Genomic DNA, 14,457 nt, shown 5'->3' on the forward strand with positions numbered 1-14,457 from the left:
GTGAAATCGATAATTCCACAGTATTTCAGAAGCGGTAAAATGGGAAGTTCTTGCATCCTGCAGCTTGCTAATGTTAGTGTTAACTACTGGAGAACATGACACCACACAAAAAGGTACTAATGACTTGCTTAAACAGTATATAGTGTTATTAGTGGAGTTCTGTACTGTTAATTACTAGATTCCAGAAGTGAATGACACAAATCGGAGTCCTGCTAGAGTGAAAAAGCTTTCAATGTAAGTATTTAAAAAATAGACTATTTTTAAAAGATGTAGAGAACAAGTCTTAATTCTGATCCTGTGATTAGTTCTATCAAACTCGCTAGGCATCCTTTACGCTTTAAGAAAGCAGCTGAATAGCAACTAGACCAATACAGAAACACTGGATAGCCTAAAGGAGTTTGCTTTTACAGAGGAGCTGCCATTTTCCACCTGGACAATCAATACTGTACATAATACAAATACTATTACTAAAGGTGATAATTTTCAATTGAAATCACACAGTAAGCACATACAGCATACCACATTCATTCAGAAGCACACGTTAAAGCTAACTTTCATTTCTAAGCCTGCAAAATACACTCATTAAAATTTTATTACCATTTGATCATTTTCATTGAGAATATGCAGAAAAAATTCTAGCCGCTTAATCACATCTGAAATTACTGTCCTGCAAATATTTGTTGAGTTAGCATATATGTGCAAGCCTGTACCTACTGAGTCAGTTTTCACTAACTAGCTTAAGTAAAATGTCAAGAATCTATTGTCTCCCAATACTTCTAAAAAAACCCCCCAAACTACATCAGACATTGTTTAGTTCTCTCAGCTGCCATAAAGTTTCTAATTATTTTTGAACAATAAAACCGAGAGTTTTATTTTACTGCACTCTTGCTAAAATCCAGAGGCTCTTCACTTAAAGCAAGCTCTGCTAGTTAACCAGAAAAAGGGAGACTACCAGAGGAAGAAACAACAAGCAACAATCTTCTGCTCCCCTTAACTGCCAGCTGAAAAAGACCCGGCAAGCAGAATAGCTGGTTCCAAGCCAGGCATCCAGCAAGGAATAATCACGGAACTCACACTGCAGCTTCTCTCTCAGCCAGGGACTAATTCAAGTCACTTCCCTACCATACATGTATATACTCTACCCAGATTTTTCATAACTCATAGAAATTTAATCAACTTTGATACCTCCATCAATTTTTAGCTGGAATGGATCAGCAACTAAGAAAGTATGTAGTGCAACACACAGAAAAAGGGGAGGAAGAGAACAGAACAGGATTAGCAGGTGGAATTGTATACACCTCCTTTTCTTCAGGAACAAGGCTAAAATACATTAACTAATCAAGTAAGAACCCACGATGATTAATGAACTACACTTTGAAGAAGCACAAAGAGACTGCAAAAGACAATAAACCCACAAGTCACACAAATTCAGCTCATTTCTACATTTAAACTTAATTTTTAGTATTTAACTCCTCTTTGTTTATGTAACAAATACACACAAATTAAATCTGTTTGGTAAGAAACTACTGTATTAATGGCTATTTTTAATTGTAACACTGCATATGATTTCAACTCAAAACCACCCTAGGGCTACTTATAAACTTAATCACAAAATAAGACAACATACACTCCTCAATCATTAAAGTATTTCCATTTAGTTTTATTACAATAGAAAGAATATTGAGGATTCTGCGAAAAGCAAATGTCTTAAAGACAAGTAGTTCTGTCACCAACTGGATGCAAACAGGCCATCGTGTGTGAAGACCAACAAGCATTATAACTGTACTAGACCTCTGGACCCCTTGCCAGTAGAAAGGAATATAATGATTGCTTTCAAACTACGTTATAAGTAATCATTTTATGAACAAAAATATAAAGTTGTGAAATCATTATAAACTAGGTATGTCTGCTTTATCAATTCATTGTAAGGCAACAAGTACTTCCACAAGTTGAAACCGTCATTCCAAACAATTGAGAATGCATACTCAAGCTTTTTTCTACAGTAGAAAATTACACACATATTCATAAATATTTAGGGAATTGTTTTGTTTGCTTTATTGTTCTGGTTTTAATTTATAGTAAGCTCATATTGTCATTTTTTCCCCTCAGAGACTGCTACCCACTTCCCAGAAACCTGCCAGAATTTGAAATTTAGAAACATTAGTTGAAAGGTTTGAAAGCTGTGACAGAGCCGGGCAGTGTAACAGATGCTCAGAGCACAATCACGTAAGTATAATTTTCTTAGAAATGAACAAGTTATCTAGCATATAAAAAGATATAATAATACAGAATTACTATCTTCTTGTCATTAAAAATAAACCATTAAAACGCTTGCCTGAATTTCTTCAGTGGCTGCATACCTACTCCCAGGCAGGTTGGTTTGTTTTTATAACATGCTCCCATAATGTGTAGATTATTAGATAAATTATGCCCAGCTTCACAATTGCACAGGCCATTGTTTGTACTCAGGCAGGTTTGAACAAACATTGCTTAAAATAAATCCACCTCACAGTAGGAAACTGGCTCCTCGCATCCTCTGGGGCTTCAGTTCTTTGAATTCCACCTCTAGTGCTTTCTCAGAAGCCTCCCCTATGGCACCTGATGCTGTTAGGCCAAACTGCGTCATCTTCACCAGCATTTTAATTCAAGATGGCAAGCTTCATCTCCAGAGGTTTTTGTGAGGGGTTTGGAAGAAGGAAGAAATTCTAGAGGAGCATAGCCCAGATGCTACAAACAGTTTCAGAAAAAGCAAGGCAGAAAGGGAGGACCCTCATTTATTTGTCTTTCAACAAATCATGAGAAAGAGTGGGGAGAAAAGTTGCTTTGAGTGCTTCTTTGTTGAAGCAAAGTAAGAGAAGAGGAGGGAAGGAGCTTCTTACCCCACAAAATCAGGGAATATAAATAGAAGAAAAATGCTATCAAAGGCTTGAGAGATCTTTAGAGTGTCGCACCAATTTAACTTAGGGTGACTTTATTCAGTAATGGAATTCATCTGTTAAAGAACTGACTTGTCAAAGAAGGTAATTTTGTTTCATATTTATTTGAAAGAATAGAAGACACAACTAGGTCAAAATGAAATCCTGTGACTGCATATTATACATGCATAGCTTTGAAAATATGTTGGCACATGCTCTTTATAATTTAAAAAATACTGAAATAATTGCACATTGTTGCCTGCTGTAAGCCGTATGTTTAGTAATTAATTTTAAGAACAGGCTAAACTGCTTCTTACAGGTGTCCCAATTCAAAGTGTATTTACTTTTTCAATAATTCAGTAAAATTTGCATAATGAAAAATGTCTTTAACATACCCAGTAATTTTAACAATGGTTTTGAAAAACCTTGCTGTGTAACACAGGAATACAGACTTTTGGGAAAAAAAAAAAGTAAAATACACAAAAACACAAAACTCTGTTTAAAAAAACTGCATGCAACATGTACCATGTCCCCGTTACAACAGGTTTTTTTGTTTTGTTTTGTTTTTTAAATCAACAAGTATGTGAGTTACCAACAATTATGAAGAGATTAAACTAGATATTTCAGTGAAAGTTCAAAGTCACCTGTTTGCATTATTACTGCAATTTTGTGTGTGTGAGAAGTTAAATACAAATGCTTTCTCCCCTTTCCCCAAAACACTGAAACCTCTTTTTAATTGAAGGCATGCATATTGTGGAAAAGTTCTTTTCTCTTCAGTGTTTGATATAATTACCCAGTAAGCCTAGGCAGAGACAGCTAGGTTGGCAACTTGTTCAGCAAATTTGCAGTTACTTTAACTGTTCAAGTTTCATCTTTAAAGTAAAAAGTGGCTTGACAAAGCTGTTTTTATTGTTTTACATTTTTATCATTTTTTCCCCTAAAATAAGTTTTAAAGACATGGTCACTTTTGCCCAAGCAAGTAAGAAGACATACAGAAAGAAAGAAATTGCTGAGTAATCAACCAGGAAGAAAAGAATAGACACAGATTATAACAGCGTTGAGTCCACGTAGGAAAGGGAAGCAATTATGAGGTTTGCATCAAGGGATATTTATATAGGCAATGGAAACAAAGAGGGTTTTAAGAGCAGAATGCAGCTTAGCTCCCTTGGCCATTACCGCATGTGAGCAGCACTACACCTATTCACTGCAAATGCAGCAAAATCAAAGCAGTCTCTGCCATAATACAGCTGTTGAAATTTAAAATCCAGGCGCCTTAATTGTTTTTTTGAACAAATGTGAAATACAGTGCATACTGGGTCCAAAACCAGACTCTAGGTTGAATTACTGAGCTGTCGCTGTCATACCGCCACTGCTATCGGTAACTGTACTCACCAGATTCGAGCCGCCGATACACCCAGTAGCTCTACAGGCACACACCGCCCCTTCGCTGCGTGCACACTCCCTTCAGCTATTTACAAAGCTTACATGCAGGCAGCTGTTCTGATAAGAATGAGTGAGCTGCAGACTCAAAGACAACACTTGAGCCAATTCAATATACTAGCTAAAAATATATTTGTGGGAAATACACTTTAATCAGTTTGGGAAGCGACCCAAGTGACATGACCTTCAGAGGCTGCAATGAGGGAAAAGCAAGATATAGAAACCACAAAACATATGCAGAGAAGAGCTGCCCAACTTCTGTCCTTTCCCTACTACAGACTTGCTAATGAGAAATCCTTGACATTGAAGCAGCAACTTCATCCATTATGCTGCCTTAAAAATATATATTCTACATTTTTCCCTATTCATGTATAAAATATATATGATCCATTGTACTTTTGGCTCGACACAGAAACCACATTTCTACACCGTTTCAAAGTACAGTGGTATGTAAGAGTCAGAAGTCACATCTCCTTTAAATCAACAGGTCTAATTATATTTTATGAGTGAGATTATCTGAAACTATTCTAGATTATTATCTAAACGTTTCTATTGGATGTTCTACTGCTACAAGTAAACATACCTCGTAGAGAATTGCAATGGAGATGTTAAGATTGGTATGAACAAAGATGGAATGGAAAGGTGCATGTATAAATCAGCAAAACCAGCAAAACAAAAGTTGGAAGAACGGCTTTTATTGATAACAAAGGACACTTCTTGCAGCAATAAAACTGAGACATGTTTGTGCCGAGACCAGGATGCCTTCATTCTGATAAGACTACAGCAGAGATGACTGACCAGCAGAAAGATCCTGTGCTTTACAGAGAGGAGCGTCCCAAGAGGGTTACGGCACATCACATATGTCATTCCTTTTCCTGTTAGCCCAACAGGAAAACATACTGTAGCTGTAAAGATATGGATATTCCAAATCAGGAAAAAACAACTAGCCTTAGCCTTCACTTAAGATTTATGGAGGCTGAAATAAGCTAGATTCCAAAGCAAAGGATGAGTGTAGAACAACTCTTGACTCCCAAGGGATATAAAACATGTGTCTATAAAGCAGTTTGTTGTCACCAAAAGGAACCCAAAGCACGATAAGCAGTTGACAGATACCATTAGTTCCATCCATCCTCCATGGTGCACATAAGAGACACTGACTATACCACCTCAGCACACAAAAACGTCCTGGTGCTTGTGAGTACAGGAGAGTGAAAGAGTAAACAAAATGCATGAGAGAATGAGTGTGAGTAGGTAAAATTGATTTGAGACTTTAAGAGTAAATACCACATTCCCTTCCTGTAAAGTCTCACACTGAGATGTGTTACACTAATTTCCTGCAACCTCATACACAACATGAACAATAATCAGTTTGATACAATATTGACATCCTATGACAGGATCAAAAAATGGTTCTATTCTGTCATGAACACACTTAAAATTAAAGTAGCAAAGACTAAGGAACTACAGACAAACAGCCTTAAACACTTTTCCTAAAAGCACTCAGACAATTATTTATGCAACACTAATCCTCAGCGCCGATTCCTTGTTTTTCCTAAATATCTACCACTTCAAAAGGGAACTGAACATGGGAAATTCTTCTGAATCCAAAGTTTCTAAGTCAGAAAAGCTGAAAAACATTAAACCTGACAATCAAAACAAAGACATTGCCCAAGGAAAGACAGAATAACTCTGGAAACGTTGTCACCAGACACCAAGTGACATTCATGCTGTAACTTTTACCTCAATACCAGGGATCACCAGTGTTCCTTATGCAAACTGTTCAGATTAGAAAAACTGGTCCATCAACTTCAACCTGCAGAGAAAAATGCTTCCAACAACACTGCTTGCAAACCAAATTAACCTGTGTCTTCAGGCCTCTCAAACCAAAGACATACATCAAAATTATAGAGAATTCATTCATTAGCATTTCTATGCACCAAGAAGCCTGCCTGTATAACCCGCACCTCAGCAGAAATATTTCATATGACTTTTTTCTACATACATATTTGATACTGAATAGAAGAATTGGGGGAAAAAAATATGTAAAAAACACAGTACTGCCATATACAAAATTTAAAAAAAAAAAATCATGTAATTTGACAGGATTTTTTTCCCCTTTCAGTAGTACATCATTAATTCCCCAACCACAAGCTGTTCTTAGACTGAAACTGTGGCAGGCAGGACAAAAGGGACAAAACAGGCTTTGCCACTAACTCTCCTTTGTAACTAAAAGGATGTTAGCTTTTACTAACTTCTAAGAAATGCTCAAAGAGGAAAAAAAAAAAAAAAAAAGACAAAAATGTACATGAACATCATATGCCTTTCGCTTGATTCCAAAAGGCCTGGCAAGGAAAGCCACTGCAGAGAGCTGCACGAGATAATTAAAACCATTTGTAAAAACAAAGAGATAGTCTATTTTTATTTCAGCCATTTCCTTTGCATGGTACAATCCATTTCAAAGAGGACAACAATTCATATATGCAAACCACGAAGCTAAAACTGGTTCACTGCTGTAATCTTAGAAATAGAGCAATACTTAAAGAGGCTGGTTCTTAAATACCACCGTTGGAAAACAAGATATATTAAAGTTGGCATGCACGTTAAGCCACAGGAGAGAGAATTAAACTGGTATTAGGAAGACAGAGGAGAAGACAGTGAAACTGCCATCGCAACTCAAACTTAAACAGATTTTTTTAAACTGCTGGATTTACTGGACATGGACTGGATTAACTCCTGCATTTTACAAACCACTGCTTTTAGAAATCCATTTTTGCCTTTTAAACTCTTTTTAAAAAATCTTTTGTAATATTATAGTTTCCACACAAGACTGCATTGACTCAAAGTTACATTTCACCTTCATACTTCTGTGATACGGCTTCAGGAAAATTTTTCAGTGGTAGTGCACAACCAGAACAATGTTACAATCTGTGGACTGAAGGTAAGCAGTTACCTTGCTACTCACAAAGCAAGACAAATTGCTTTTCATTCAAGAAACCCAGATATTCAAGCCTCCTACTCTAATGTCAGAAAGTACCTGGGTATTATCATGGGCCGACAATCTACTCACAAATTAGGAGTTTGTTTATAACGATTTGTGCTTTTATCCATTTCACTATGGGCAAAACTATTTTCTCAGGTCCCCTCCTCTGGAAGCTTACCCTACAGGTCAAGATTTTTAAATCACTGTTGGGTGCCTTTTCTTGATGGAGTAACAAATCCCCAAGGGTATGAGTACAGAATATTTTTTATTTAACCTATCAAAGACAACTCAGCAAATTTAGCCCCAAACCTGTCTCCATACTAGGTGGTTGTATCGGATTTATGTGGCAAGGCTTTGGGAGCAGGGGTCTGCAGGGGTGGCCACTGTGAGAAAAGACCCACGTCAGACAGAGCCAGCTCCAAAATGGACCCACCGTTGCCCAAAGCTGAGCCCATCAGTGATGCTGGTACTGCCCTGTGATAACACATTTAAGAAAAGGTAAAAACCACTGCACAGCAGCTCTGTGAGAAAGGAGTGAGAAAATGTGAGAGAAACTACTATGCAAACACCAAGGTCTGTGAAGGAGAGGAAGGAGGTGCTTCAGGCAACAGAGCAGAGAGATCCCCACAGCCCACGGAGAAGACCATGGTGAAGCACGCTGTCCCCCTGCAGCCCATGAAGGTCCACAATGGAGCAGATATCCACCTACAGCCTGTGGAGGATCCCACGCTGGAGGAGGTGGATGTGCCCTGAAGGAAGCCGCAGTCCGTGGACCGCCCACACAGGAGCAGGCTCCTGGCAGAACCTGTGGAGAGGAGTCCAGGTGGGAGCAGGTTTTCTGGCAGGACCTGTGGCCCACGAGGGACCCACACTGCAGGAGTCCGTTCCTGAAGGACTGCACCCTATGTAAAGGGCCCATGCTGAAGCAGTTTGTGAAGAACTGCAGCGCATGGGAAGGACCCACATTGGAGAAATTTGTGAAGGACTGTATCCCATGAGAGGGAGCCCACACCAGAGCAGAGGAAAAGTGTGAGGATGACGGACTGGCAAATACAAAGTGTTATGAACTGACCACAACCACCATTCCCTACTCCCCTGTGCTGCTTGGGGCAGGGAGGAGGTAGAAGGGTTGGGAATGAAGGAGTGAAATTGAGCCCGGAAAAAAAGGGGGAAGTGGGGGGAAGATGTTTTTAGTTTTGTTTTTATTTTTTACTATCCTACTATTTTTAATTGGCAATAAATTAATCTCCCCAAAGCCAAGCCTGTTTTGCACGATGGTAACTGGTGAGTGATCTCCACATCCTTATCACAACTAATGAGCTCTTCCAATGATATTTTATCCTCTTCCTGCTGAGGAGGGAGAGCGAGAGCGCAGCTCGGTGGGCACCTGGCAGCCAGCCATGGTTAACCCATCACACTGGTCTACTGTGGCCATCACATTTCAGTTGCATCACATTTCTTGTAGGATGGTTTAGAGGAAGTCCAGTTTCCAACGTACAAATTAAACTCATGATCTGAAACTTACCAGCTGACAGTATTATGATCTGAGAGTTGATGCCCTGAAGAGGTTCCAGAACCTGACTGACGATATAGTGAAACAGCTTCTCAGAATGGCCAATATTCTTCTTTCATAAGGAAATACCCTTTTAACATCTCCAAATACCAAAGTTCCTCTGACCTTTCCTGTTATTAGGACTGTTAGACTGTTATTATAGATCTCTAACAAAAAGGCATCAAGTTCTAGCAATTGGAACTCTCACATCTTGTAGAAATTAATTACAGCTTTCCCTCTTAATCCTTCCACTTCCTTGCACTGTGAACCATGCCCTATATGGAGCTTTGTGGAAATGCAGGTTAAAAAAAAATAATCTGTGCTGTAACTTCAGGGACATCCTTCCTCAGAGAGGAAGGAAAGACAGTTACAAAGACTGAGGCAATGTAATTGACAGATGTGTATTGACAGAGCCCTAACAGGCAAAAAGCCTTTTTATATTTCACTTTTAAAAAACAACTTTGTTTTATTTCCAGGTTTCTAAAAAGAAAGTACCTAGAAAGTATAAACAACATTTTCCAGTGGTAGCCTCGGAAGAGAATTGTCTCAAGGGAAAAGAAGACTGAGTGGCCAGAAAGTTACAAGCAATCACTGTTTAACAATAAGCTGACTAAGTATCCCAAAGCATTGGTGCTTTCTTTGAACTGCAGATGTTTCACAAACACAATATTCTACAGCATGGAGATTGGTTATGGTTTACCAAAGTAAGATTGCACCCTAACTGTAGAAACACCTGCACTTGTTTTGTAATTCGGAGATTAAATTCCTCAACGCTACTCAAATCTTATCACAAAGCACAACTTTGAGTACAAAGAAGCATTGAAAAGAAGTAGTCCAAGACAGTTACAAAACACAGTTACCAAAAGCAATGATATTTTTTGTTGTCTGCCATATAAAATCTCATTTAGCACTACAGCTACGTTTACACTTCAGCTGGCTCCGAGGCTAAGAGGTTCCTACAAAGCAAAAAACCTAGTCTTAAGCATCTCAGTCAAACATTAATGGTGATATTAGCAACAGGTTATTTTGGACCTTACTGTGAAAGCATCAAAAAGAAATCTTCTTAAGAACTTTACTCAAATTCTCTTCCTGCCTGTTGCTATAGGAAAGGGGAGGAAAGAATTTACCTGGAGGGTTCCGCTTATCACTGCTTTAGCTACACGACAGTAGTGAGAAGAGATGTTCACATAAATCCACAAGCAATAAGCTATTCAATAATTTTTAATTAGGGCAATGAAATAAACCTAATGTGATCACCCAGAGCAAAAATATTAAGGCAAAATTATAAGCTATTTTCCCCCCTTTAAGCAATTTTCTTACTTGTAATCTATTAACTGATTATTGCCTGAAAGCGATATTTCAAATTACTTTCCTTTCACCCATCTTTTTGCAGTTTTAACAGTTTTCCCGATATGCAAGGAGTCAGTAGAAATAGTCAGGAAAAACACAAATTGACATTTCCAAATTTAAAACAAAGATATTCAAGGATTAGAAGTTATTTCACATAAAACACATGAACAAAACTTGAAAAATAAAAAAATGCACCATTAAAACCCCAAAATTTTGTCTGTTATGAAGTGCCTAGAAAATTAAGGACAGGGAGACAAAATACATAGAACAGTCAGTAACTTTAAAGCTGTGGTAGAAAGCCTTGTGAAAAATTTCACACAGGTTGAGAAGAGTTTGCTTGGTTTTACTCTCAGATATTTCTGAACATAGTCTAAACAACTGTCAAGCAGCATTTATATCTTATCTCTCAGAACTTTCCTATGTATATTTTTGTTCTCTCCTATGTTGTGCATTAAGAAAAACTATCTAAAAATGAACTGAAAATAACATAAATGAAAATGTGTTCCTGAAAGAGCATATAAGCAAACACAGGTATCTTAAAATGAGAACACACTTCTATGAATTACTTTCTAATTTCCTCCCCCAAAATATGGGGTTTTTTAATAGAACCATACAATAGTTTAGGCTGGAAAGGACCTCTGGAGGTCATCCTGTCCAATGCCCTCCCAGAACAGGGCCAACTTCAAAGTTAGACCTAGCTGATCAGAGTCTCATAAAAATGTTGAGTACACAAAACTAGTAGCGAGATGCAAGTTGTAATAAAGGTATCTCAAAAGATATTCAAGTTTCCAGATACAATAACAACAAAGTGAGCGTCTCTGTGGCTTTACACATATGCGTATCCTATTTTTCTAATGTGTAAATGTGCACAAATGCCTTACAATCCTAACATCTCAGGCCTTTCACATATCCCTGCCATACTGCTGCTAAAACTTATCAAGAGAAACAAAACATATTTAACAAAGTTAAAATATGAAGTTACCTAAAAATGCATTCCTTAGAAATTTTGTTCCTTTTGATATTTGCAATAATACAGAGATTTAGAGTGAATAAAGTGAAACAGGTGAACTCCGAAGACAACTGCCTTTTCTACCCTAAGCAGTCACTTTTCAATCAAGTTCAAGTATAAGCAGCTTTCATTTCATGAGAGATTTCTCACAGTCAAGATAATTTACTACTTTCAGGACTTCATGCCCACCATAAATCAAACTGCTTTCCTAAAACCAGAGGGCAAATCTAATAGTTCTAAAAAAACATTTTATATGACAAGATTTATTTTGTTACATGATTTAATCCTTAGAAGTGTAATCATTTTTCCAGTAGATGTTTATACATTCATTTCATACGGCTCTCAATTGAGAGACTGGGAAGAGCTTCTAAGCTAACTCCTTCTGAAGCACTCTCCACCTCACCATTTTCCAAAAATAATTCTGGGTTTAGTGAATGTAATAGCTATTCCTTTAACACCTTAGGATACATGTTTGCCTGCACCTTTTGTCAATAAAAATCCACATAAATGCTTCCCTTTGTATCAATCTAAGTTTCTTTTCGATTGTTTCTTTTTTTCTTCTTCAAGACTTTTACTGCTTCCTCTTTTCTGCACTTGTTCATATTGCACACATTCAAGGAAAATCAGAATAATTCCTTTCTAAAAGTTGTATTTAAAAATAGGTCTGTTCCCTTTTAGCTTGTGTTAGCTTATTACGTTGTCTTACGGCTTCTAAGCTTCACTGAGGGAAACACTTGCCAAAACAGATTCCTATTTTGTGACAGACCCATTTTTCACCTCCTGTACACTGATCTTTCTAAAAATTCCTGGCACACACCTTTCAGAAATAAGGTAGTCAACCTGTCTCTTTTTTGTTATGGCATCTTTTAGAATGGCAACAGCCTTTTCCCAGCAATGACAGTCTTTGAACTCTCACTGTACCTTCCTTAATCTGATTTGCTGTACCAAGTCCACATCAGCAAGCAGTGCAATGTGACAGAAGTGAAGCCAGGGAGTAAGAAAGGTCTGTAGACCCAATACCGACATTGTATACATTTCTGGAGTTTTATTCTGGAACAGCTCTACCCTGATCCCACAGCCCCACACCAGCTGGATTGCAGCTTTCAGTTTAGTTTCATCGAAAAATAATTCAGCTTCCTTGACCCAAGCTTATTTCACAAGTTAAATCAAAGTGCAGTCTGTGAGAAGAATCAGGGGATTCATTTCCAAAGTGCACTCTTTGTCCAAATTAAAACAATTAAAACACTAATGCAGATGCACTCCTGGTTTCCTCTTCACCTGCGCCTCTCTGGTATGCATCCTGGCGGTATGGAAAACCGCCACAGGTCTAAGTTATGTCCACTGACTCAAGCTCATTCCTTTGCATTAATTCTGTTCTCTTTCTTTAATTCTGTGAATGTGGATATGGGTACTTTCACGCATTAGTATGCTTAGTCACTTTGTTTCAAGACTTCTACCTTTCACTCTGTTTTGACAGTTTCAGAGGAGATTCTGTCACAGAATGTTTTCCTTTATAAAAACATGAAAAGGAAACCCTAAAGTTTCCCACTCTCCATCACCCGGACAGACCTGATTTTGGGATAGCTGTGCTTTCTTCTGCACGAAATTTAGACTAGATTTTTTTTTCTGCAAACCTACTGGAAAGACAAGACCACCGCACTTAAAATTAAGTAAATAATAAGGGTTTTTTAGTCAAATAGATTAAGATTGAATGTTAAGCATGTAAGTATTTAACTTGAGTTATTAATGCTGTAAGTTAAAAAAAAAAGCTATTTGTGTCTTCAAATAGGGTAACAGATGGTTTTTCTTTGAGGCCTAAGCAATGAGCTGGACCACAGAACTATTTGTTTCACGTGGAAGGAAGACAAGTAACTGAGTACCGCTATCTGTGTAAATACAAATGTTTGAAGCATTAAGAATCTACAGACATGCTGAAAAACTTAAGTTTTTATTTTTTCATTCATTCTATGTGCTAGAGAAAAACATTTGTCAAAACTAAAATTTCTGATAAATCTCTGAAGTCATGTTTGAGCTCAGTGAAGCCCATACTATGCCATGTAAAAGTGAAAAGGTCTCTCATCTGCTTTGAGTGACTCTCCACATTCCCAAGTACTGAAAAAAGCAAATGCTTTCTTCAAAAGGGCAAGAAGAATGATCCAAGAACTTACAGGCTGGTTAGTCTCATCTCAATCCCAGGGAAGGTCAAGGAGCAAATTCTCATAGGAGCCATTTCCAAATACATTATGGACAAAAAAGTGATTTTTTTTTTTTAATTAGTCAGCATGGATTTATGAAGGGGAAATCCTCTTTGACCAACTTGAGAGCTTTCTATGACAAGATTACTTGGTAGTTCAGAAGACAGCAGTGGATGCTTATTATCTTTGACGCTGCCTCCTATAACATCCTCACAGACAAGATGATGAAGTACGGGCCAGACAGAGGACTGCAGAGTGGATTGAAAACCTGGCAGACCTGCGAAGCTCAAAGGGTTGTGATCAGCGGTACACAGTCCAGTTAGAGGCCAGTCATTAGTGCTGTACCCTAAGGGTGGATACTTGGCCAATGCTGTTTAACTTCTTCATTGATGAACTGGACAATGGGACCAAGCTCACTCTCAGCAAATATGCTGATGACACAAAAGTTCCACAAAGGGAAGTGCAAAGTTCTGCACCTGGGGAGGAATAAACCCATGCACCAGTAAAAGCTGAGGGGCAGCTGGACAGAAAGCAACTTTGCAGAAAACCCTGGTCCTGTTGAACATGCACAAGCAATGCTTCCTTGCAGGAAAAAAAAAAAAAAAAGGCTGTCAACATCCTGGGCTGCATTAGGAAAAGCATCATGAGCAGAATAAAGAAGGCGGTCCTTCTCCTCTACTCAACACTGCTGAGATCACATCTAGTGTGCTAGTGTGTCTAGTTCTGCGCTCCCCAAATCAGGAGTGACAAAAACATTACGGAGTGACACCAGCAAGGGGTCATAGAGATGACAGCGATTGGAACATGACATATGGGGACAGGCTGAGAGAGCTAGAATTGTTAAGCCTGGAAAAGAGAATGCTCAGGAGGATCTTATCAGTGTGTATAAATACCTGAAGGGGGGGATAAAGGGGTAAAAAAGATGAAACCAGACTCTCCCTAGCAGTGCACAGTGACGGCACAAATTAAAATACAGGAAATTCCACTTAGAAACAGGGGATTTAGTTATTTATTTT

At 38.1% G+C, this 14,457-nt stretch overlaps 1 protein-coding gene across 1 annotated transcript in view; it reads right to left on the reverse strand.

The window, feature by feature from the left end:
- ITCH (itchy E3 ubiquitin protein ligase) overlaps window positions 1-14,457 on the reverse strand; it is a 65,226-nt gene that overhangs the window by 40,328 nt on the left and 10,441 nt on the right. The gene's annotated exons all lie outside the window — the stretch shown is intronic.

This window comes from Vanellus vanellus (assembly GCF_965231255.1).
Source record: "Vanellus vanellus genome assembly, chromosome: 15".
Taxonomy (NCBI): Eukaryota; Metazoa; Chordata; class Aves; order Charadriiformes; family Charadriidae; genus Vanellus; species Vanellus vanellus.